The sequence below is a fragment of the Orycteropus afer genome, unplaced genomic scaffold (genome assembly GCF_000298275.1).
Source record: "Orycteropus afer afer isolate SDZICR_OR568_19922 unplaced genomic scaffold, OryAfe1.0 scaffold00075, whole genome shotgun sequence".
Lineage (NCBI taxonomy): Eukaryota > Metazoa > Chordata > Mammalia > Tubulidentata > Orycteropodidae > Orycteropus > Orycteropus afer.
The window spans coordinates 1,879,595-1,906,717 of record NW_006921662.1 but is presented as its reverse complement, the minus strand read 5'-3'; the positions used below and the strand labels follow the sequence as shown (position 1 = coordinate 1,906,717).

At 37.0% G+C, this 27,123-nt stretch overlaps 1 protein-coding gene across 1 annotated transcript in view; it reads right to left on the bottom strand.

Moving 5' to 3' along the window:
- Window positions 1-27,123, bottom strand: part of CRB1 (crumbs cell polarity complex component 1) — a 315,639-nt gene that overhangs the window by 15,265 nt on the left and 273,251 nt on the right. The gene's annotated exons all lie outside the window — the stretch shown is intronic.

Genomic DNA, 27,123 nt, shown 5'->3' with positions numbered 1-27,123 from the left:
TTTATAGGTAGAGACCTAACAAAAATAGCAAAAGATAAAGACAAAATTGTGAAATCTAGGTGAAAAGTATGCATTTGTTCATTATACTATTTTTCTCCAATTTTTTTTTAGTATTTTTTTTAATTTAGTGAAAGTAATCTTTTAAACAATGTTGCTTTATAATAAAAATATTTCTTCCAAGCTCCAAATTTTCCTCTCTCAGCTATTCCAGACCTTGCTGATTTCTTTCTCCTTTATATTTTTATTGCACATCAAATATTGTTCCCATTGTTAGTCTGATCTCCCTTACTAGACACTAGGATATTCATAGGTCACATCCGATGTTCATTTCCTCATGTATTTGGCCCTCACCCTGCCTACTAGTGTCTATCACAGTGCCAGCCATACAGTGGGTGTTCACAGACCTACTGGCATCAACACCCTTGACCTAAAAGGTGTATCTTGGCTTCTGTCTCACTCAAATTTCCGAACTTCTCTCTTTCTAACTTTCTTCAGCTGGTCAAAAGCTGCTACTAATTCATTCTCACATTATGCAGGAAAAAGAGTCCCGGATCCTTGACATTTTTCTGGCTTATCACATAACCCTTCAGTGAGGGTAATCTAGTCTGTGTCATCATATTTATTGCTCCCAAATCAAAACCAGTTGCCAAAGTAATGAAGGTCTATTGGTTTGTGTTGACTTAATCCATGTCAGAGGAGCTTTAGGAGCATATAAGGATAATTTGACCAGCCAAAGGAAAGCCATAAAAATGATCAAAAAGCCAATAGATATGCTAGGAACACCAAGCTTATTTTACTGAGGATTTATGGTCAACTTATCAGAAGATTATTTGGTCCAAGTCTACATTCAAATAAGTCTGTCAGTAATCCAGCAAAGATTCCAGCCTCTGGGAGAGGAAAAAAAAAAAGCCTCCTATAATGAGATACCCTGGTCACCCCTAACTTACAGCACATGTAGTTTAATTCTCAACAGTTGTGAGACTGCAGTAAATCCAGCTTTTGAGCAACTAGTCCCACTTATCCCTCAGACCTGCATTAAATTACCAGTGCAGGAAAGAGGGCCCACTGCACCGTCCCTTCTGACATACCTGCTAAGTGTTTATTAATCAAATGGAGCTTAAATGTCGGACATATCCCAGATGGTAGCAGTGCCAGCTCCTGCTGTGTCCCAGCAGAAGTGAGTGCCAAGTTACACCAGGCTCTGCCACATTATGTCAGCCATGCCCCAGGCCCCACTCCGGAGGTTGTATTTTGGACCAGCCTCAAATTGGCTTCCCCTTGCGTAGGTGATAAAATGTGGCATCAAGTCAGCCATGTAAAATATATGAGTTTAACTGTGACAGCTTGTCATTGAAGTCCTTGTTTATATAATCTATTGTGCCATTTACTCTATTCTTATCTTAAAAACCAAACAGAAATAAAAACCCTTTCTTCAGTGTTTCATTGATGGATGCCTATACCCTGCACCTTCTCTTAAATAATCTCAGAAGTGGCTATTTCTATTGTTACTGTCAGTTTACATCAAATTATCAGACTTTCAAAGTCTGTCAAGTAGAAGATGAAAGACATATATGCTTTAATGGGAATCCTTTAACTACACAGCTTTCTCTCTTCAAAATAGTTGGAGACTTAGTGTGTCTAAAGAGAGAAGGGACCTATGATGCTAAGAGGCTGGTAAGTCCAGAGTGAGCATTACTAAAATCTATGAGCTTGTCACAACTTAAAACACAAAAGCATCTTACAACCAGCAAAAAATAGACTTTCAGTGTTTTTTTTTAAAAGACAAAAACTCTTCCCATTGTGAAGATTGATTGACTAAAATGGTATTCAGTTGTACCATCACAGGATTCTTTTAGAAGTCAAGCTTTCAAATTCCCAATAAACCACTCAGTTAAAAATCTAAAGCACAATAAAAAATAAAATAAAATAAAATCTATAGGTTTAAAAGTGAGCAGTATTGAAAACACACAAAAACCTTATGTTTCACTTTACCAGCTGTCTCCTTAAATGACCGAGAACAAAATTGGGAGAAAGGATACGCTAGCCTTAGTACTGAGGCGTCTAAATCATTCTTTCTCAGAGGGGACAAAAATACACTCTGAAAGCATTTTCCTGTTAGTTCAAAAATATTGTCAAACTGAAATCACTCTGTCTCTGTACAGAAATTCAGCTCAGCATTTAATAGTATATTATAAAATTAGATCATATAATGTAACTGAAATGGCTAAGCTGTATGGATAAGACTATGTACATACTAATTACAATATTCAAAGTGTGTAGATCTTCTTTTGAAATAATAGCTTAGGAAATCCCTGTCCAAGAAAGGGTGGCACATAGAGTGCCAAGAGTTCTGTTCCTTTACTCTAAATGGCTGGAAAGACAAATAACACCAAGACTCCCCATCTCTTCTTACAACTAATTTCAGTGGTGCTACTTTAATAACATGAAAATCACACTTGTGTTTCCTACCCAGCTCAGAAATCTATTTACAGAAACATGAGATAACTAACCTAAAGTGCTTGATTATATTTTAGCTCTATACTTTGCTATTAAAATTCTCAAATTATAAGTTCTTTTCTGCATAGTCCTTATTAATCAAATGGAGCTTAAATATTGGACATACCCAGGTGGTGCCAATGCTGGCTACCATTATTGCATTTGGTTACTGCATTTTTCTTAAATGCTTAAATAGATGAATTGATTGCATTTTTTTTTTAAATTTTGAAGTAATTGCTAAAAATATTCCCCTTACTAGCTTAAATAATATGAGACATAGGTAGATTTTGTTTTCTAAATCCCCAAAGAAACAGAGGACTGAGAATTCAAACTAAATCAAGCTTTTTTAACTTTGTGGTGCAGTACAACTCCCTCTTCTTTTTCCCATAACCGAGAATAACCCCCTTACACCTTGTTTTAATATTTCCCTTGGGTCCATAACTTTTCTACTCGATCACCATTTAGATTGTCTCTCCTCAGGGATATGGCTGTGATGGGAGCCTCAGGAAGAAAATCATGATTAGTCACTGGACTTGAAAAATCCTCCCCAATCCTGTTTACAAGGATTGATGCCAATTCTCCAAACGTGCTCAGTGTTCATGTTCTTTTCAGGGTCATTCTTCTTGCACAGCACAGATTAAACACACAGCCTCAGTATATTCTGTGTTGTGAGGAGACACATTTGCATTCCACTGACAGCACTGGGTGTAAAAGGAAGACATCTGCTGCGATTTAACAACAACAATGAGTAGCTACACCTTCGGCAAGAGAAAGGGAGTCACCAGGGAGCTCAACTCAGTCCAAGTACTCCTCTTTGTGTGGTAGACTTGAGCAAAAATCACCTTGCTATTAAAAGGCATTTTTATTAAGTGGTTCTTAGGAGCTAAGCCTCTATTGAATGTTTCAACTGTTTCCTTTTACTAAAATTTGGTTGCTACTATATTTTTCCTTTTAAAAAATTATGGTAAATATATAGGTAACATAACATTTACCATTTCAATAACCTCCACATGTACAGTTCATTATGTTGTTCAACCATCACCATGAACTGTTCCTGAATTTTGCTCGCTATTATTTAGGACTCTTTTCCTGTCTTGGGAACTTAGAACAGCTCTGTTATCTCTACTACAAAGATGACAGCTAGGTCTTTGATAATTTGTGCATGCTATCCAGGCAATTAATCTTTTAGATCTCTAGTTCATTTTCTACAATGAGATTACCTGGAAGATGATACGCGGAACTAAAAGTGGTAAATAGGGAAAAAGGGAAAATTAATTAAAATCTGAGAATTAATATGTACCTGGCCATCTTGCAGGCCATCTCATTTTAATCTTCACAACAACCTAATGATACAAAGATCATCACACTTATTTAGAAAATAACTTGAGCAATGTGTCCAAAGTAACACATCAAGTAAGCAGCAAACTGATATCCCAAATTACAAGATTTAGCACAACCTCACATACATGGTTGCATCCCTCAGTAAAGCACCATCTAGATGCAATCCCAAACCCACCCCTCACTTTCAACTGTGTTACCCTTATTTGACATATTTACACACTGGGAGAAGAAGAATGGCTATTTTTACGCTTCAGGTTTCTTACTAAGCACAGACACGCTTCTCTACTCATAGATGTTTGTTTAATATTTTTAGGGCTTTGCATGTTAGAGTAATCTTCTGTAAAGTAGGTTAATGGATGGAACTATTTTGTTTGTGAGGGTCTAGTAAGATGCCTAAAACATAGTAGGTGTCTGGGAGTAACCTGTACCTACAAAGAGTGGCAGCGTAGATACTGAAAAATTCAGCAGGAGAACAAAGAAACAGACCCAGCATTCACAACTTTTACTCCTATGCTTTTAACACCCCAGCAGGTCTATCAAGAAATAAAACAACTAAACAATGCAGAAAAAATCTCCCAGGGTTGTCGCTTGTATAAAACAGCCATGTGCTACCCTCCAGTTTTAACACGATGTTACCAGGCGATGATTAAGAAGGTAGCTGTTTCAGTGCTTCACAGTGTCAGAAAACACGGCATCAAGTCAACAACTCCCTTTTTAGGTGCAGCACTTCGATTGCAGCCATATATTGCTTCCAACTGTAAATATTAACAGTGAAGAAAAGAAGGAGATCTTCATTGGCTATGGGCTGCCTGAGCTCAGCATGTTATATGACACTCTGACATTATTTGCTGAGATGTAGATAATTGTACTTCTTGTTAACAAGTTTCCATGTATTTTTTACTCCATCAGCATGTTCTTGAATCAATGCCTAGATTAGGTATGACTAACATCAGCACAATTTGACTTTGATAGAAAGTTTGAAATTTATGCATAATTAAAAATTGTACATCCATTTAAGAATTTCCTAATAAAGGTGGCTTCTAGATGTTATAGCTCAGAACCCAAAACATATTGATGCCTTTTGCCTCTGGTCCTGATAATGGTATTAGGATCCACGGGAATGTTTAGGAGCAAACTAAGAAACCTTTCACATTTCACCCATGGCTAAAGGATTTACTTTTTCTAAGAGCATGGGATAACTGCAGAGCTGTTTTTATATTCTTTTCGAGACACGAACATGCAAAACCATTATAGAGAAGTTTCCATTTTCTTGTAATTGTAGGATAAAACGTCATGAACATTATTATGTGAAATATGCACAAATAATTCACTATATTTACATTATGAGTAGTATTTAAAATCCCATGAATTCAATAATGTCAGTTGATGAGGCTATTGATTCAGTAGTCTCTAAATGCAGTAAAATTGTCTCACTGCTTCTAGAAATTCTAATGCAGTAAAAAAAATTATCCTAGATTACTATGTACAAAATCAAAGAACACAGCATTGTCATTGTTGTAAGGTGCCCTCAAGGCAGTTCCAACTCATAGAGACTCTATGTAATGAAACATTGCCCAGTCCTCTGTCATGGTCACAATCACTGCTATCTTTGACCCTTTTGTTGCAGACACTATGTCAATTCATCTTGTTGAGGGTCTTCCTCTTTTTTGCCGACCATCACTTGATCATGTGATAACATGACCCTTCTGATAACATGACCAAAGTAGGAGAGATGAAATCTCATCATCCTCACTTCTAAGGAGCATTCTGGATGTACTTTTTCCAAGACAGATTTATTTGTTCTCCTGACAGCCTATGATTCAGTATTCTTCATTGACATCGTAACTCAAAGGCATCAATTCTTCTGCAGTCTTCCTTATTCATTGTCAAGCTTTCACATGCATATAAGGCTATTGAAAATGCCATGGCTTGGATCAGGTGCACATTAGTCTTCACAGTGACATCTTTGAACTTAACCACTTTCAAGAGGCTTTTTGCAGCAGATTTGCCCAATGTAATGTGTCATTTGATTTCTTGACTGCTTCTTCCATGAGGGTTGATTGTGGATCCAAGTAAAATGAAATCCTACACAACTTCAGTCTTTTCTCCATTTATCATCAGGTTGCATATTGGTTCAATTGTGAGGAGTTTTGCTTCCTTTATGTTGAGGTGTAATCCATACTAAAGACTGCAGTCTTTGATCTTCATCAGTAAGTCCTTCAAGTCATCTTCACTTTCAGCAAGCAAGGTTGTTTCATCTGCATATCACAGGTTGTGAATGTGTCTTCCTCCAATCTTCATTCCATATTCTTCCTTGTATAGTTCATCTTCTCAGATTATTTTCTCAGTATACAGATTAAGTATGGTGAAAGGGTACAACCTTGACACACATCTTTCCTGATTTTAAATCATGCAATGTATCCTTGTTCTGTTTGAATGACTGCCATTTGGTCTATGTACAGGTTCCTCATGAGCACAATTAAGTGTTCTGGAATTCCCATTGTTCACAACATTATCCATAATTTATCATGACCCATAGAGTCTTCCTGCAATCCAATCCTTTGCATAGTTAAGAAAGCACAGGTAAATAAACATCTTACTGGTATTCTCTGCTTTCAGCCAAGATCCATCTGACATCAGCAAAGATCCCTTTATCCGTGTCTTCTTCTGAATTCAGCTTGAATTTCTGGCAGTTTCCTGGCTATGCACCCCTGCAAAAATTTAAAAATTATTTTCAATAAAATTTTACTTGCATATGATATTAGTGATATTGTTCAATAATTTCCACAACCCATTGGATCACTTTTTCTTTGGAATGGGAACAAATATGGATCTCTTCCAGTTAATTGGCCAAGTAGCTGTTTTCCAAATTTCTTGGCATAGATGAGCGAGCACTCCCAGTGTTGCATCAGTTTGTTGAAACATTTCATTGGGTATTCTGTCAATTCCTGGAACCTTGTTTTTAGCCAATGACTTTAGTGCAGTTTGGCCTTTTTCCTTCAATACCATCAGTTCTTGATGACATCTACCTCTTGAAATGTTTGAATATGAACAATTAATTCTTCTCGGTAGAGTGATTCTGTGTATTCTTTCCATCTTTTTGTAATGCTTCTTGTGTTGCTCAATATTTTTCCTATAGAATCTTTCAAGATTGCAACTTGAGGCTTGATTTTTTTCTTCAGTTGGTTCAGCTTGAGAAATGTCAAGTGTGTTCTTCCCTTTTGGGTTTCTAACTCTAAGTCTTTGCATATTTTATTATAAGTCTTCTCAAGCTGCTCTTTGAAATCTTCTGTTCACCTCTGTTACTTCATCATTTTCTCCATTCTATCTAGCACTATATTCAAGAGCATGTTTCAGAGTCTCTTCTGACATCCATTTTGGTCTTTTCTTTCTTCCTTATGTTTTTAATGACCTTTTGCTTTCTTCATATATGATATCTTTGATGTCATTGTATAACTCATCTGGTCTTTGGTCACTGATATTCAGTGTGTCAAATTCATTCTTGAGATGGTGTCTAAAATCAGGTGGGATAGAATCAAGGTCATACTTTGGCTATCGTGGACTTGTTTTAATTTTCTTCAGTTTCAACTTGAACTTGCATAGGAGCATTTGATGATCTGTTCCGTAGTCAGCTCTGGACCTAGTTCTGACTAATGATATTATATTTCTCCATCATCTCTTTCCACAGATGCAGCTGATTTTACTCTGGTAAAATCTCTCTGGTGTACTCCATCTGGCAAGGTCCATGTCTATAATCATTGTTTATATTGTAAAAAAAAAAAAAATTGCAATGACAGCATTGTTGTTGTTGTTATGTGTCATGGAGTTGGACCCAACTCATAGTGACCCCTCCTTGGGTTTCCAAGGCAGTATCATTATGGAAGTAGATTGCTCAACCTTCCCTCTGAGGACACATTACATGTATATAAAATATGGAATAATCTAATTTCTGTTCTTTATAAGAACATACTTTTTAATTTTTGTAACAAGCTCTGGTAGCATAGTGCCTAAGGCACTTGACTGCTAACCAGAAGGCTGGCGGTTCAAATCCACCAGCCACTCCTCGGAAGGAAGGTTGGGAAATCTACTTCCATAGTGATACTGCCTCAGCAACCCAAGGAGGGGTCGCTATGAGTAGGGTCCGACTCGACAGCACAACAACAACAACATTCTCTGTGAGGGACTCACAGCATACCACACTTCTGTTTTAATATATGATTTCAACACCTATATTTGGAAAATTACATTCAAACAGAACGTAGTCTCTCTTTATCCTCTCTGTCCACTTCAGATTTCAAGGCATAGTGTGGGTGTTCAAAGCGTTGTGACCTGACAAATTACATGGCATTTTAAAACATATGCAGCACTGTTCCACATAAATGATGAGCAGCTCCTGACATACCCAGGGAACACTTGGTGTGTTTGTCAGGTTGAAGAGAAGGCTCTACAGTTTCATATGTTCCACCCTCTCTGGACCTTATTTTGAACCAAGGGAGCTTAGGAGGAACTTGTGTTTATGGTTTCAATCTGTGATCATTGAAATGAGCAAACCGACGACAAAATTCCAGTAAGGGAATTGAACAAAATACTTTGCCCTTACACACTTCAGCTTCATTGTTCCTATAATGCGTTTCAGCCTCTTTACGTCCCAGAGTTCTTCTTGTAAACATGCCTGTTTTCTCCCTCAAAGTAACTACTCCACGCTTATCACAGGAGTCCTGTGAAATACATCATGATTTCTGTTTCAAGGAGGAAGGCACAATTAAACAGAACTTGCACCTCTTCAGTTCACCTCACAGGGTGAATGTGAAGCTCAATATCATTACTTAGGCTCCAGCAAATAAATTTTTAAATTGAGATACTTATATTAGTTTCTAAAATTAAAAAGAAAAAAAAAAAAAAAACGTCCATTGCCATTAAGTTACTTCTGCCTCATAGTGACCCTATAGGAAAGAGTAGAACTGCCTCACAGGATTTCCAAGACTGTAAATCTTTACGAAAGCATAGTGCTGAATCTTTCTCCTGTGGAGTGGCTGGGGCGTTGGTACCTCTGACCTTTTGGTTAGCAGGTGAGCGCTTAACTACTGTGCAACCAGGGCTCCTTTCTATAATTCAAGAGCATTTACATTGGTAATTAAGTGGCAATGTAGTTATACATATAACCTTTAACCTCAAGAAGTTGTAAATTAGGATAATTTACATATTGCCAGCTGGAATTTTCTTTACCATTTGCTGACCTTAATGGTAAAAATAAATAGATACTGGATCCCATTAGGGTCATAGAGCAGCTTTCTCTTTCCCATTTACATTTCTTATTTGAGTCCTGGAACTGTATTAAAAAAATTCCACAGAATTCCATGGACTTAGTTTGTCTCATATAAAACTTTTGTTTTGTAAACTATATATAAGAGTACCTATTTTAAAACACTCATTTACAATAAAGAAATGTTAACATTTCTGGAATTTTCAGGTAGCGTAGCCTGCTTAAAAACAATCCATCCATTTAGGAAATGGAAACGCAGGATTGTATATTGAAAAACAATACAGGATTTAAGATTAGATGAAGTGTGTGACACTGAGTAAATCCCTTAACATTTTTGGGCCTTAGTATTTGTATCTGAAAAATGGAAGTAATAGTACTGTTTATAGTTAGGCTTAAATGACATGTGAAAAGCTTATGATCATTATGATAGCCAAATATGAGACAAGGAACAACTCATGGCAGAAGAGATAAGATGAAAAAAACCTGGTCATCAGTGCCACTATCAGTGGGGTTTCCTGTGTGCTGGGCTATTAACTCCCTTGGGCAGTTGCTCTGAAAATAGATTGTATTAGTTAGAGATATATTCAGGCCGCATCCACTGCTCTATATAAGTTCACTTTTTTTTTTTGGTCTGCATAATTGGGCTTTCTCTAAAGTCAATAAATACCGTTTTTTTAAATTGTATGTACTTTAGGATGATGGAGGATAAATCTCTTGCACCTGGAGATTCTGTTTTAGTGGTGCTGATCAGGAAAATTTGCCCAATCTTTTAGTAGAGGAGCTCTGGTGGCATAGTGCCTAAGGTATTTATTTGACTGTTAACCAGAAGGTTGGTGGTTCAAACCCACCAGCCACTCCTCAGAAGGAAGGTTGGGCAGTCTACTTCAGTAGTGATACTGCCTCAGAAACCCAAGGAGGGGTTGCTATGAGTTGGATCTGACTCGAAGGCAGTGTGTTTTGGTTTTAGTGAAGGGAGAATGATCTGATTCTCCCTGAGCCTCCCTAGAACAAAACATATCTTCGGTCCTTTGAAAGACAAAGGAAGAACGGCACACACCTAAAAATCCTCAGTTAAAGAATAAGGACTTCAGAAAGAATCAAATGAACCAGAAAAGAGAAAAAAGAAGGAGAAAGAAAAGAAAATGATGCTTAAAGCAAGGCATAGTAACAATATTGTGCTTAGTGAAAAATGTTTAATGAACAAAAATAAAAAATTGAGTTAAAGAATAAACACACTGCCATCGAGTTGGATCCGACTCATAATGACCCCTCCTTGGGTTTTTGAGGCGGTATCACTACAGAAGTAGATTACATATGTAATAAAATACTTAAAAAACCACCCTTTTCTTCCCACCATAAAATCTGCTCAAGACAAAACTATCTGTCTGAATAACATTGTAAAAAATATTTTGGAAAAAAATTTATATTGCTTTAGAAATCTATTGTTGTTGTTGTGTTATGTGCCATTGAGTCAGCCCCAACTCGTAGTGACCTCTCCTTATGTTTCTGGGGTGGTATCACTATGGAAGTAGCAGTCAAATGCCTTAGGCACCATGCTACCAGAGCTCCTTTGGAAATCCATTAAGGAAGGATAATTCTAAGAGTATCATTGGGGAGTTTTCATTAATCAAATGAATTATTGTTAAAGAACAATTCATTGCTGTTCAAAAGGTTTTCATGGATGGAGTAAAGCTTTCCGGATCTTCATTTACTGATATGGCATGACTCAAAATGAGAAGAAACAGCTATAAACATCCATTAATAATCAGAAGGAGGAATATGCAAAGTTTGAATATAGGGAAATTGGAAGCTGTCCAAAATGAAATGGAACATATAAAGATTGATATCCTAGACATTAGTGAGCTGAAATGGACTGGTTTTGGCCATTTTGAATCAGGCAAACATATGGTCTACTATTCTGGGAATGGCAAATTCAAGAGGAATGACATCACATTCATTGTCAAAAAGAACATTTCAAGATCTATCCTGAAGTACAATGCTGTCAGTGATAGGGTAATATCCGTACACCTACAAGGATGACCAGTTAGTATGACCGTTAATCAAATTTACACATTAACCACTAGAGCAGGTTTCTGTTGTTATTTGCTGCCATGGAAGCAGTCCCTGATCCATGGCCATCCCATATATAATGGAAAGAAACACTGCGTAGTCTTGTGCTCTCCCCATGATCAATTGCAGATCAGACCGTCACGGAATGTCTTGTCCTTCTCTGGCTGGATTTTTACAGCGTTTATTGGGCACTTTAAGCTATAATCTAACTCTACCTTAAATAATCCAATTTTATGTCCCATTATTTCCCAGATTTCATTTTGCCTGTTCCAGACAGGCTTATATCTAGTCTCTGATCTTCATGCCATCTACACTTATTTCCTACAATTTTGTCTCTACTTATGAACTTTTTTCTCTCTGGAATGCTCTCCCACTTTAAATCCTCAAAGTAATCTTTCTCATATTTCATGGCCTACTTTCATTCTCATACTTTCCATGAAAATTTCTCCTCTTGCACTAGCTCCTAGTGACCAAACATCTTTGAATTCATATTGTGCTTTTTCTCAGTAACGTACATTAAGAGTTAATTGTTTTTGCAATGTCTTGCAGTTTCTTTCTTTTTCTTTTTTTCTACAAGATTATTCTTTCCTTGAAATTATTATTACAGGGATTACATATTATATTTCCCTGATTGCCCTCCCTCCTTCCTCTCTCCCTTTGTCCCACCCATCATCTGACATATTATAGAAACAAATGTGTGGATGAAATGGCTCCTTTGGAAAGATACTCTCATACTTTTAGTTGCAGGGCCTCCACAGAAGGCACCAACTCCAGCAGCTCTAAGCGTTGTCGTGGGGCTCATGAAATGACAGAACACTAGATTTCCTGTTTGGAGGCACAGAATGTCAGCTTATACCTCTGGGAGCAGTTACCGCAGATGACAGTGGCTTAGAGGGAGGATGAATCGGCAACGAGGAGGTGGAGTGGACAGCACAAACCCTCTAGGTTCAACGGAATTTGGAAAGGGAAGAACACTTGGAAAATTCTTTGTAAAGCTTTTCTGACAAACAGATTTGTGGAACATAGTCTTATTAACAGCGCTCTTGGGGCAAATACAGAAATCTCCATGCACGTCCCTTAGCTCTTGTGGCTGCTGTAGGGCTCTCTCAAGTAGAGAATAGTGAATTCTTCTGGCTTTTTCCTGGAACCTCCTTTTCTTCTGGCACCATCTATGTTTCCTCAGCATATTTTCCACTCTTGTTGCTTAGGGCCTCTTCAACAATCTGTCTGATGTTTATTATCTTTTTGGGCCAGTGCCATAAATTTCCTTCTTCTCTCATATCTTTAAGCCTTGTTCAGTGATCCCTGGGGAAGTCTATGGTTCTGATGTTTGTTTCCCAGGTTTTTCCTTCTCTATCCTCACGAAGCAAAATGCAGTTATACAAAGAAGAACTAAAACCAACCAAAGCAAAGGATAATTATAAACACAATGTCACATTTATCTTGTTAATAAAACTTGGACATTCTGAGTTCTCTTTGCTGACAGGCACACAACTTTATTTGTGAATTAATTTCTTCAATGAGAAGCAATTTAAATGAACACTTTAGTAATGAACAAACAAACAAAAACATACCAGCAGAAATTGAGCTATCTTTCCAATATAAAAAGGACTTGCTTTTTGTTTTGCTAAGTAAATTCCTATTTATTCTTTAAAATCTGGCTCAAGTATTTTCTCTGTGATGTTTTTCCTGCTCTCCTCATTCTTGGAAATGTCATAATTTCCTCCTCTGTGCACTCCATGCACCATTTATTCATCCATGCATTTATTCCTTCAGCAAATACTGTAGCATCTATTCTGTCCCAGGCCCAATTACCAGGCCCTGAAGTTACAAAGATAAGCAAGACATTTCCCCTATTTCTTGTAGCTTGCATGATGGTGGACAAGGCAGGCAAAGAGAGGCCATTTCAATGTATATAAATGATTAGGTTTACACATCCCAGTGTGTCCCTCTGACTTTATGTTCTCCACAGAAATATGGGGAAATTAATAATAACTAATGCTTGAGAATTTTAATAAAAATAATTAAGATAATGCTTATAATGACCTTAGCATAGTGCCTGGCTCAGAGTAATCACTCCACAAATATTAGTGTGTTATTATTAAGTGCTATGACCAAGTTCCTGGATGGTGCAAGCAGTTACCGTGTTTGGCTGCTATTCAAAACTTTGGAGGTTCAAATCCACTCAGACACACCTTCAAAGAAAGGCCTAGACTCTTCTTCTGAAAAATCAGCTATCGGAAATCCCAAGGAGTATATTCTACTCTGACACATATGGAGGTACTATGAGTCGGAACTGACTTGACAGCAACAGGTTTGGTATGAAAGAGGTTCATTTAGGATGATGTAGGAACAAGAAAATGCTCTTAACCCTGACTGGGTGGGGTGAGAGGACCAAGGAAGGTTTCCTTGGAAAAATTTTGAGAAAGAATTTATTTCACTGGGCAAAGATGAATGAAATGAGATTTCAAGGTTCAAAGGGTGATGAGTGGCATATCCTTTAAAATGTCTTTTTTTTTTTTCAAAGTTGCAACAGTGGTCACTTCTCCTTTTACTGGCTTTAGAAGAGCTGGATTAGAAGGACTTGGAATTTAATAATTCAACCATACTTAAATTATTTTCAGGATAATCTCCCCCTAAGCCAAGAAAAGAGTTATTAATATTTTGAGAGGCCCTGTCCATCCTGATATAGTGTAACCCTTCTCTAAAGCAAAAGGGCAGTCAAATTTAATATGTCCTAGAGAGCTCCTCTGAGGATGTCCTTGGTGTCATTGTGATTATGTTACAGGGCAGGGCCCATGTCTTCATGGATATAAACAATTTCTAGGTTTAGTTCAGAAAAGACTGTTGTTGTTGTTAGGTGCTGTCAATTCATCTCCGACTCATAGCGACCCCATGCACAGCACAATGAAACACTGCCTGGTCCTGCGCCAGCTCCATGACCCTTGCTATACTTGACCGCAGCCACTGTGTCAATCCATCTCGTTGAGGACCTTCCCCTCTTTTGTCGACCCTCCACCTTACCAAGCATGACATCCTTCTCCAGGGAATGGTTCCTTCTGACAACATGCCCAAAGGCAAGAAAAAGTCTGGCCATTCTCTCTTCCAAGGAGTATTCTGGCTGCACTTCCTCCAGGACAGATTTGTTAGTTTTTTTAGCAGTCCATGGTACTTTCAGCATTCTTCGCCAGCACCACAACTCAAAAGCATCAACTCTTCTTCAGTCTTCCTTATTCATTGTCCAGCTCTTACATGCATATAAGGCGATTGGAAATATCATGGCTTGTGTCAGGCGCACCTTAGTCCTCAAGGAGACATCTTTGCTCTTCAGCACTTGAAAGAGGTCCTTTGCAGCCAATTTGCCCAGTGCTATACATCTGATGTCCTGACTGCTGCTTCCATTGGTATCGATTGTAGAACCAAGCAATGTCAAGTCTTTGACGATATCAATCTTTTTTCCACTTATCGTGATGCTGCTTACAGGTCCAGTTGTGAGGATTTTTGTTTTCTGTATATTGAGATGTAGTCCATATTGCAGACTGTATTCTTTAATCTTCATCAGTAAGTGCTTCAAGTCATCCTCACTTTCAGCAAGCAAAGTTGTGTTGTCAGTGTATCGTAGGTTGATAATGATTCTTCCTCTAATCTAGATGCCATATTCTTCATATAGTCCAGCTTTTCAGATTATTTGCTCATCATACAGATTGAATAAGTATGAATAATTCAGAAAAGACTAATTCATATTAAATCCCACTTCAATATTAATAATAAGGTATCTGTGCATTTGATCTTTGGATAGAAAACTTCTCTAATGGAGAGTGTGGCTCTCTTATCTCTAAGATACCATCATCAGTAAAGTGGCTACTAACGTCCGACCCTTGTCTTTTTCATCCTGTGAATTTGATGGGGAAAATGGAACAATTTTCTGTACTTGATTTATGTACTATCATTTTCATCTTAATTTCAGTAACTACAGGGCAAGCGGAATGCACACCCCCAATACTTCTCAACAGTGGAAGACTACTACTTTGTGCTTATTGCAAAAACTCTACATTCATTATATCAGCAAGTCAGTTAATATTTGTTGAGTACCTATGATGAACATGACATGATGCTAACTCTTGACAAATTCAAAGCAACATACTAGTTTTAAAATGTAATTTTTTCCTTGAGTTTTAAGTATTAATGGGAGTGATTTCATTCATTTATTAGGGATTAATATGTACATTACCACTATAAAAAACAATTTACATGTACCTCAGCGGTTTTCCTTTATATAATTGTCTTGTTATCAATGTAGGATTATCAAAGAAGTGTTAGAGGAGGTGGGTGGAAGTAATATGTATTCACAGCTATTTGTGGAACAAAAACTCAGATAGACAATGAAGTAATCACGAATATGCTTTCCAAATGATCAAATGAAGTTCATTGAAAATATAATTTGTTTTTGGATGCTATGTTTAATATGCTGTTTCATTTCTGTATGCAAGTAGAAATTTTACATGAATTTCTATAGTCATTCTATATGAAACAAATTTGTATTTCAGTACTTACATTAGTCAGAAAAGAGATAATAGCAATTCTCTTTATGCCCAATTAGAAAGACTCTTTTATAATTTTATGAAGATCAGGAAAATTATATATGTATAATCCCAAGGAGGGGTCACTATGAGTCGAGGCCGACTCAACGGCAAATAACAACAACAACAACAAATCCATGAATAAGTATTTTAAATAGAAGTAGTATTGAAGCAATTCAATTTCAAGTCAATCATCTTGATATTTGAATCTGTCCAAATAAAAATCCTTGGAGTTTAACAAATAATCTATATGTCATTCTATTTGTTCTTACTGATGATATGTAGTGGTAGATTCAATGAGCTGCAACCTCAATTCCTAAAGATAACATTAGTCATTCAAGAAGAAAAAAAATCCATATTACATAAAAACATACGCACTTCCTTTTTTTAAATTATAATCAGAAGAAACCAAATTCATGTCATATTAAACTAGGCAACAGAATGATATTCAGTTATATGCTACCAGTTTTGTTAGCAATTGTTAACAACTCTATTTTTGTTAGATGAACTGATGCCAAAAGTTCTTGAGTGCAAAGGAAGATAATTCAAGAAAGTGATAAATGACAATATGCAATCCACTTATTGTTTGGTGTGAGTCATTGGGTAATTAATTGGTTTGCAACATGTAGACCTGATTTCTGGAATGATCTTTGATAGACTTCAGCTACATTTTGAAAGGAATGGGAGTTAAACATAATGCATTCTTGAGAGTGGATCATAACTAGGGTATGTCCTAGTTTGCCCAGAATATTGTGGTTTAGGCTGCTGTCCTAGCATAATTATTTATAGTGTTCCATTTTATGCTCACGGCACTCCAGTTTGGACAATAAATAATATTGTCACCCTTGTCATAATCAACATATATCATTATAAGCACATTTCACATTGCTTCATGATATACAAAATTAGAGATTTTATGGAGGAGCTCTGCATGGAAGTCATTACATTCTTATAAATAGCCTCCTCGAGGGCTGAGACATATAAGAACCTGTTATAAGTCCTCAGTAAATGATAGATAGGAGCCTGGTGGTGCAATGGTTGATTGCTTGGCTGCTAACTGAAAGGGTGGAAGTTCAAATCCACCAGCCATTCTGTGGAAGAGAAGATCTAATGATCTGCTCCCCAGAGATTACAGCCTAGAAAACCCTATTGGGCAGTTCCACCTGTCATATAGGGTTGCTGTGAGTAGGAACTGACTTGACAGCATACAACCACAGAAATGATGAATAAGTAAATTATTTAAAAAACCAATTTCCACAAAGTCCAAAAATGTAGCAAGACTATGATCATTTCAGGGAGATTTTAAAGATGATGAAACTAATTTAACAAGTAACTAAAAGCTGCTAGGTTTGGTCAGCCAATCAACTGGTAAAATCAACCTAGTTATTTCCCATGTCTGTCTGGGGCTTAACATCAACAATTCACTTCTGCCTGCAATCCCAGAGTCCCATTCTCTGAATCACCAGTTCTTGTGCTATTTTGGACACATGAAGAAATGTGTTCTGAAGGTAGAAATCTATGTTATATGATTTCTGTGAAGCCTGCAGTGATGACCTCATATTAAGAAATGAAGAACATTAATTATACTTGGTGAAGCAGAAATCTTAATAATGTGTGAAAAGATGAAAGGAAAACAGATTAATGAAATGAATTAGATCTGATTTCAGTTTTTGATAATGCATCAAAATAACATTTAAGCACCGTTTCTTATTTTAGTGCTATATTTACTCCTTCCTGAATGCTAATTAGTAGAAACTCAGTGGTAAGTGACTGTGATTTTTAAAACTGATTTGATGAAAATGTTGCTCTGGGGGCCTCTTTCCTGCAGTCCAAATTTGGAGCATAAAGAGATTGCCATACACAGGAGGACTCTGGCTCACTGGCCCAGTACTCTGTTTTACAGAAGCCTTGAAGCTGTGGGCCAGCTAGCATCATCCATGACATCAGCCTTCATGGGTAAACAGAGCTCTAACCCTCTCAGAAACCATTTATGATTCGGTCATTCACTCATGGACTCCAAGCCTCTGCTAAACGTGTTTTTATTTTCTCCCTTGCTCTCCTGGGTTAATGAGTTTTGTAAGTTTGGGATTCATTGTGATAAGAGTTTCTTACCACTTGCTAGACTAACTGGGTCTCAATGAATGCCCCATATCCTGGAATTCTGGAACTTGCTGAACAAGTTTCCTCAGGCAGGCCATCTGTTAATTTACATGTATGTTTAGACCTTTCCTATAGCCAGGAGGAAGAGTGATTTTTGTTATTAAATACTTCTGCCCATGCCCCAAGGTCCTGTCATCTATTAGTCTTATTGTTTTTGTTGGTAGCTGCTGTTGGATGTGTCCCTGACTCATGGAAACCCCATGCACAATGGGATATGACTGTTGTCAGACAGAGGGTTTTCATTTGCTGATTTTGGGAAGTGGATCACCAGGCCTTTTTTCCTAGTTTGTCTTAGACTAGAAGGTCTTCTCAAAGTTGCTCAGCATCATAGCAACATGAACACTGTCACCAACAGATGACTGGAGGCTGTGCACAAGGTGTATTGGCCAGGGATTGGATTTGGATTTCCCCTGTGGAAAGCAAGAATTCTACTACTGAACCACCAATGTCCCATTATTAGTCTTATTAACCTTTCTGTAGCAACTCTACTTGTGTCATCTCTTTCTACAGATGTGACGACCAGCACCAGAGTTCTAGGTTTGAATTAGAAAAGAGTTCCTATTTGGTTTTCCAAATAATTTTTAATCATGGATAACATTTTGTTGGCCATCTTGGATCACAATAGCAAGGGAACCCCTTGCTAATTAGTCTAAAATCTCATTTCTATGTTGTAACTGACAGATCACAATCCTTTTGTAAGCATTAAATTTGAAAATAGGAGATTAGGCTGAATCCCAGTTCTGATGCTTCCTAGACATTTGACATGTATCCTCTTTAAGTTATCATTTCTGCATCTATCAAGATAATAATGCTTCTTAGAGTTATTGTGAAAGAAAAAGCTGAAATAATAAACGTCAGAATCTCTCAAATTTAAAACAGTGCCATTGAAGGTGTCTGGACCAATCAGCAACTTTGTGATAAATGGAGAAAATATTGAAGTTGTCAAAGATTTCATTTTATTTGGATCCACAGTCAATACCCATGGAAGTAGCAGTCAAGAAATCAAATGACATGGTACATTGGGCAAATCTACTGCAAAAGGCCTCTTTACAGTGTTAAAGAGCAAAGATGTCTCTGTGGAGACTAAGGTGAACCTGACTCAAGCCATGATATTTTCAATTGCCACATATGCATGCAAAAGCTGGATAGCCTTAGGCACTATGCTAATGATACAGTGACTGTTTTAAAAGTACCTCTGGTGGCGTAGTGCCTAAGGCATTTGACTGCTAACCAGAAGGATGGCGGTTCAAACCCACCAGCCACTCCTTGGAAGGAAGATGGGGCAATCTACTTCCATAGTGATACTGCCTTGGAAACCCAAGGAGGGGTCGCTATGAGTCGGGTCCGACTCGACGGCACATAACAACAACAGATTAGATGAAGCACACTTTCTGCAAGCCTTAAATTCATCTTTTATATAAAGAGTTGGATTAGCTGATTTCTAAGAGTCTTTTTTTTTCTCTCTCTTTGATTCTCAATTCTACATTAATAACCCAAAATTTAGGAGAAACATCCTAGAATATTAATATGAACAAAAACAAAAACAAACCCATTGCTATATAGTTGATTATAATGCATGGCAATCCAATGTGTTTTAGAGGAAAACTGTTTTCAAAGGTTGTAATCTCACAGAAGTAGATGGTCAGGCTTTTCCTCTGCCGTGCCTCTGGGTGGATTCAAACCACTAACCTTTCTGTTAGTAGCTGACCACACACTATTTGCTCCCCTCAGGGACCTGCATTCTGGAATATATCAGGCACTTATTGTGTAATAAATGAAACTACATGAACTTGCCATTTTTGTAGATCAAAAAATGTCAAACATATGCAATTTCATATAGTTCAATCTAGGAGCTCTGGTGGCATAGTGCCTAAAGCACTTGACTGCTAATGAGAAGGCTGGCAGTTCAAACCCATCAGCCACTCTTCAGAAGGATGATGGGGCAATCTACTTCTGTAGTGATATTGCCTCAGAAACCCAAGGAGGGGTTGCTATGAGTCAGCTCCAACTCGATGGCACATAACAACAACAACAACATAGTTCAATCTGGTATTTCAAGGTACTTCTATGTAACTATTGAGAGAATCAGCTTTTCTTGCAATAAAGTATGCTCTCCAATTTATAATAGAATATTTCTCTAATATTAAAAATTTAAAAAGAAAACACCACTCCAATAAACTTTGCTAAATGCTGTTTTATCTTGGATGTCTGTCTTGATTCTATTGAAGACCATGCCTTGAAATGATTGATTGTGAAGCAGCTCAGATCTTGAAGATTGCTCAGAAATGCCTGTGCATGCATGGGAAGCACATGACAAGCAGCCAGGCCAAGCTCATCCTTGGTCTGGTTGATGATGTTGCCTTTCAGATGGTAAATGGGGCAAAGTTGATGGTGTTAGATTTTCAGTTTTAGAGGAAGCAGTATAATAAATCAGTCCATCTAAAAATACAGTCTTAAGAAGATTCCTCATTTTCAAAAATTTCTTCACTGTAACTTGGCTTAATTTGTTAATGATCTAAAAAATCCAGATGTTTCCTTCCCAATTTTCACTTTCTCCAAAGTATCAGGTGATCTTAGTCAGTTATTCAGCTCTCCATACAACAGTTTGCTCAAAATAAATAAGTAAATAAATAAAATAAAAAATAAAATAAATAAAATAAAAATTACTCAATTTATCCTATAATTTATCTATCATGAATAATACACATAAGAGTCTGTATTTTATCTATAGAAAGTGTATTAGTTGTGCTTAATCAGGTAAGCATAGAAAGCAAAGAGTTGCCAAGCACAATCATCTCTCCTAATCAATGCACACCACAACTCAACTTATCTCTCAGTTGTCATACTGTGGTGGCTTGTATTTTGTTGTGATACTGGAGGCTATGCCAGGGATATTTCAAATACCAGCAGGGTCATCTTTGGTGGATATGTTTCAGTGGAGCTTCCAGACATGTGAGGACATGGCAGCCCACTTTTGAAAAAAATTGGCCACTGAAAACCTTATGAATAGCAGTGTAACTATCTGCTATAGTGACAGAAGATAAGCCTCTCAGGTTGGAAAGCACTCAAAATACAACTGGGGAAGAGCTTGCATTAAATTAGAGAGACCTTAATGATGGATGGAATAAAGCTTTTGGGACCTTTGTTTGCTAATATGATATGACTCAAAATGAGAAGAAACAAACATCCATTAATAATCAGAATGTGGAATGTACAAAGGAGCTCTGGTGACATAATGTCTAAGGCATTTGACTGCTAATCAGAAGGCTGATGGTTCAAACCCACCAGCCACTCCTCAGAAGGAAGACTAGACAATCTACTTCTGGAGAGATGTTGTTGTTGTTATGTGCCGAGTCGCCCCTGACTCATAGGGACCCCTTCTTGGGTTTCGAAGGCAGTATCACTTTGGAAGTAGATTGCCCAACCTTCCTTCCGAGGAGTGGCTGGTGGGTTTGAACCACCAGCCTTCTGGTTAGCAGTCAAGTGCCTTAGGCACTACGCTACCAGAGATACCTCTTCAGAAATCCAAGGAAGGATTGCTATGAGTCGGAACCAACTTGACAGTGGTGAGTTTGGTGGGGTTTTTTGAATGTACGAAGTATGAATCTAAGAAAATTGGAAGTCATAAACAATTGTTGTTGTTGTTGTATGCCATCAAGTCAGCCCCGACTCATAGCGGCCCCTCCTTGGGTTTCCAAGGCAGTATCACTACAGAAGTAGGATTGCCCGACCTTCCTTCTGAGGAGTGGCTGGTGGGTTTGAACTGCCAGCCTTCTGGTTAGCAGTCAAGTGCCTTAGGCACTATGCTACCAGAGCTCCTCATAAAAAATTAAATAGAATTTATAAAGATAGATATCCTAGGCATTAGTGAGTTGAAATGGACTGGCATTGGCCATTTTGAATTGGACAATCATATGGTCTATTATGCCAGGAATGATAAATCTGTCTTGGATGAAATACAGCTGGAATGCTCCTTAGAAGTGAAAATTGGTCATCTCATCAGGAGAGACCAGTCCCTGAAGAAAGCCATCATGCTTTGTAAATTAGAGGGTCAGGGAAAAAGAGGTAGACCCTCAATGAGTTGGATTTACACAGTGGTGGCAACAATGGGCTCAAACACAGCAAGGATTGTGAGGATGGTGCAGGACTAGACAATGATTTGTTCTGTTGTACCTACGCTTGCTATGAGTCAGAACTGACTCAGTGGTGCCTAACAAAAACAATAACAAATTAATGCAATACTCTTTAAAATATTTTTGGTGTATGGTCATTTAGATTTTATTTGAATCCTTTCAGGATGGGAGCTCATTGTGATTTCTATGAACCCATTGCATTATTGAACAATTCTAACGTCAAATTTTCCCCCGTATGCTGACTTGAGATTTTCCTACCACCCATTTGCTTATTTATATTCTGTATATCAATATAAGGAGCTCTGATGGCACTGTGGTTAAGCACTTGGCTGTTAACCAAAATGTTGGCAGTGTGAACCCCTCAGTGGAAGAAAGATGTGGTATTCTGCTTCCATAAAGATTGATAGCCTTGGAAAGCCTATGGGGCTGTTACTCTGTGTTCATTAATGTGGTACATATGGTACATAGGGTCACTGTGAGTTGGAATCAACACAATGGCAATGAGTTTCATATCAATATAGAATAAATCTACTTTTTAAAAATCCTCATGATAGCAATTCATGTTTGAGGGCAGATCCATGCCTTCCTTATGTCTTTTCTTTTGTACTGAAAACAAATCCCCTTATTCTTACACTGTTTCTAAAACACTAGTCTCTGGAAAAGCTGGCAGTCATCAAAATTTTCCTTTGAACATGGAGCCCAGAAGTAAAATTTGTACTTTTAGAGTAAACTGGAGGGTGTGAAAGTCAGAAGTAAAACTACATCTCTTATTCTGTGACCAATTTATCTTAATACAGTCTAAGATTACCAAACCCAAGGAGGTGTCGCTATGGGTTGGGTCTGACTCGATGGCACATAACAACAACAATAACAACAACAACAAGATTACCAATATTAGAATTACAATTTCTGCTTTTGGTAATAGCAAAGTAGCTCCTATCAGACAACCTCTGTGCAAATAACAATTATAAAATTTCAATAAAATAGCCAAAACCACTATCTGAAGGCACCGGTAAATGACTAAAAGGAGGTAAAAACTGTAGGGAGGTTGAAACTTCTTAGATTGGAGGGCAATGGTAAGATTCATGTTTATTTGTTTTTATTTTGTTTGCTTTTAAGTTTTTGCCTAAAGGTAGGCTCCAGTTGTCATCACGTGGGTTGACTAAAACTAGGAGAGAAATTTGCAATTTTACTGGCTTGGAGAACCAGAGTAAAGTGTTAAGGGTTACAACAATAGCTAGAAAACGAAGGTAGAAATTATGGGAAAAAGAGTAGAGAGATAACATCGAATTCTGCAAATACTCTTTGCCCACATCTCTAGCTGATCCCTTAATTCTGTACATGAGGAACAGACTCCAAGGAGTCCAGCTTAAGTTAAAAGAACTGAACACAGATTCCAGCTGTTGCTCACTCTAGAGGGAACACCAGAGAGTCTGGAGTTTAAGTTAGCTGATTAGCTGCTTGCTGAAAGAAAATAAACAATATTATTCAGAAGAATATACAACAATCCAAAACAACATACAATTTACAATGTCCAGGATGCAATCCAAAATTATTAGACAAAGCAACAGAAATTTAATCAACAAAGATCAACCCCACAATGACCCAGATGGTGGAATTAGCACACAAGTGTTTTAAAGCAACTATTTTAAATGTGTTGAAGGACATAAGGAAAATGAGAACGCAGACTGATGTGATCAATATTCTTTTTTTTCCCAATGCAATACTTCATTTGATTTCTTTTTTTTTTTTTTTTTTTTGGTTTTTATTGTGCTTGACATGATAAATATTCTTAAGGCATCATTATACCACTAGTATTATCAAATATTACATGTTTTCTCACTTAGCTATATTATGACAAGCTTCATCCTATGTAGACTGAGTATTATCCTTATCAAAATAAAAATATTAAAATAATAATGCTAGGGTGAACCATAGTTAGCTTTGGCAGGGACAATATAAACCAATAATGAGAACAATTAGGAATGTAGCCAATACTAGAATATCAACTAGAGGATTTCCTCTCAGAGGTTAAAGTTATATGAGAACTAGACCTTGACCACTACAGGTGCTTACTTGCAGTGTTACGTCTGGGGAAAGAGATCAAAATTCAGAAAAATCTATTCTAGTGTTTTTGTGCTCGTTAATATGGTACTTATCTATGTATTCCTGGTTTGTTGGACATATTACCAAGCAAGACACAGTCAAAACAAAGATAGTTATCAGCAGAGGATAAGAAGTAGAAGATGCAGAAACAAAAGTTTTATTTTACTATGCAGTAACATAAATGCCATAGTCACAAAATGCAATTGGAAATACAGAAGAAAAAACAGAAAAGATACAGAATTTTTTTAAGTCCGACATCTCATGACAATAAGATATTTGGAAAACAGAAAAGTATTTTACAGTTATAGTGACAACAGAGGCAACAAAAGTGTACAGAAAGAGAGATTGTGAGTGAATCTTTTTTAACTATATTTGTAGAGAGCATACTGCATTTATGATATCCTGTAAGTATATAATTACAGATATGTCTAAAACCAAGACAAAACTAAACTTATTGCCATTGAGTCAACTCTGATTCATAGCAACACTATAGGGCAGAGTAGAACTGTCCCACACGGGAACCATGAGAGCTGGGAAAGAGGAGGTATTGCAAGCTAGAGTCAGCAGAATAGGCCTGGTGCAATCAGGCTAATGCATCAGTGCAATCAGGCTAATGTATCAGTGCCCTCAGGCTAAGGGAAAAAGCCCACCAGGGACAAACAAAAAGTATTTGCTTTATCTTGGGAGATTTTGAATTATATTACTTTGGAATTTCATTTTTTCACAAAAAAAGTAGATGATTAGAAGATTTAACTTGCTTAAATTATGTTCTAATACCTAAGCATAAGATTTGAATGTTCAGGGAGAATGACTTTCAAAAGCAAAATTTAAAAACCAAAATTTCCAAGGTTGTAATCTTCACGGGAGCAGAATGCTATACTTTCTGTTATGGGGCATCTAGTGAGTTCAAACCATTGACCTTTGTGTTACCAGCTGAGCACTTTAACCACTGCACCATCAGGGCTCCTTAAGATATGTTTACAAGGGATAGATGTGACCACTGTACATATTGTATTTGGCTATACTTTGTTTAATGCATACTTCAAATATCTGTGAATGCAAATATTAATCAGGATGTTCCCTTAGTCTCTTGTCACAAAATCTAATTTAGGACCAGACCATCAGAAACAGTGGTATGTCACATGGTGTCTTGGATGAGAAAGAAATGGACAAATAGAAAGCAAAGAGTTCAAAATTAGTTGCTTACTGGTTTGAAATGACTGCCAGTATGCCACAGGATATGAATGTGTTACATGAAGTCTTTAATTATTATTTAAAGAAAAATTGAATGTATTTTCCTTTGCTTTTAAAATATACTGTTTTGTTCTCTTGCTTGTTTTGAATGATAAATTTAGGTTTACCTTGGTCGTTTTCACAGGAAAAACATTTTCTCAAAACAATTGGGATAAATGACTATTGGTTATTACCCAATGAATATATTATCTTCACATTTTCAAACCAGGGCAGTTCCTAAAGGCATAGACACATATTCAGCCTAAGTAACATGACAGTGGAAGTAACAAAGTTATTGTTGTTGTTGTTGTTGTTTGCCGTCGAGTCGGCCCTGACTCATAGCGACCCCTCCTTGGGTTTCCGAGGCAGTATCACTACGGGAGTAGGATTGCCCAACCTTCCTTCCGAGGAGTGGCTGGTGGGTTTGAACTGCCAGCCTTCTGGTTAGCAGTCAAGTGCCTTAGGCACTATGCTACCGGAGCTCCTAACAAAATTATTAGCAAAGAAATTTTTTTCCCCAATTACTATTTTATATACTCTACTAAAGAGAGGTAAGGAGCTCTGGTAGCATAGTGCCTCAGGCACTTTACTGCTAACCAGAAGGCTGGAGGTTCAAACCCACTAGCCACTCCTCAGAAGGAAGACTGGGCAATCTACTTCCGTAGTGATATTGCCTCGGCAACTCAAGGAGGGGCCAACTCGATGGCACATAACAACAACAACAACAACAGAGAAGTAGGAATATGTTAATATTTGTATAACTTATTAATTAATTTACTTGGTAGATTCATCATTTATTAGAAAATTGTAATACCACAAATCTATTTTGATTATGATACTATGTTTTTATAATTTTTTCACAAAGATAGTTGAAGTAGATAAATTTACTTGCAAGTTTTAGAAAAACATGTCCCCAAGAAAATTAATGGTTTATAATATATACTTTTTGATTTATGCAAATACTACAATATTTATTTTGTGTTAAATATCCATCGAAAAGCAATTGAAATTATTTCCATATTGATAGAAAAGTTAACAAACTTTATATGTGATCAACATATACAGTGATCAACAGAAAATTATTCTATTTGTGTGGAAAAGGGAAAGAAGTATAGTAAGAAAAAAAAGTAAAAGTTATTTGTCCTTTTATTGTAGGAGGGAAATTTTATAGAATAAGAAATTATACTAGGAAGTATAATTTTGACTATTGATACCAGTTAGATAACTCCCTTACAACATTTTTAGAGACTTCACATAATTTCCTGCTTTTTCTTTATATATTTATCATATATCAGAAAACTGTTAACACTTGATTTGAGTAGCTTTTTATAAATGCATAGATGAATATAAAAACAGTTTAATAGATGGATATAAAACCAAATTAATCAGTAATTTTCAAATTTTCATGTTATAAATAATAAATGAGAATGAAAGAACATAAAAGACAATAGAAGCAGAATGAATGAAGACAACTTACAGTGTAAAGTAAGTACAAAGTGAAATTGGGAAGAAAGTGGTTTCTTATTGTTGTGATAGTTTAAATATAGAATCTCTTCAAATGATACTAATTTGCACTGAATACACTCCACGATGAGGTATTTCTGGTTATGTTGTTGTTGTTGTTATGTGCCGTCGAGTCAGCCCCTACTCATAGCGACCCCTCCTTGAGTTTCTGAGGCAGTATCACTACGGAAGTAGGATTGCCCAACCTTCCTTCCAAGGAGTGGCTGGTGGGTTTGAA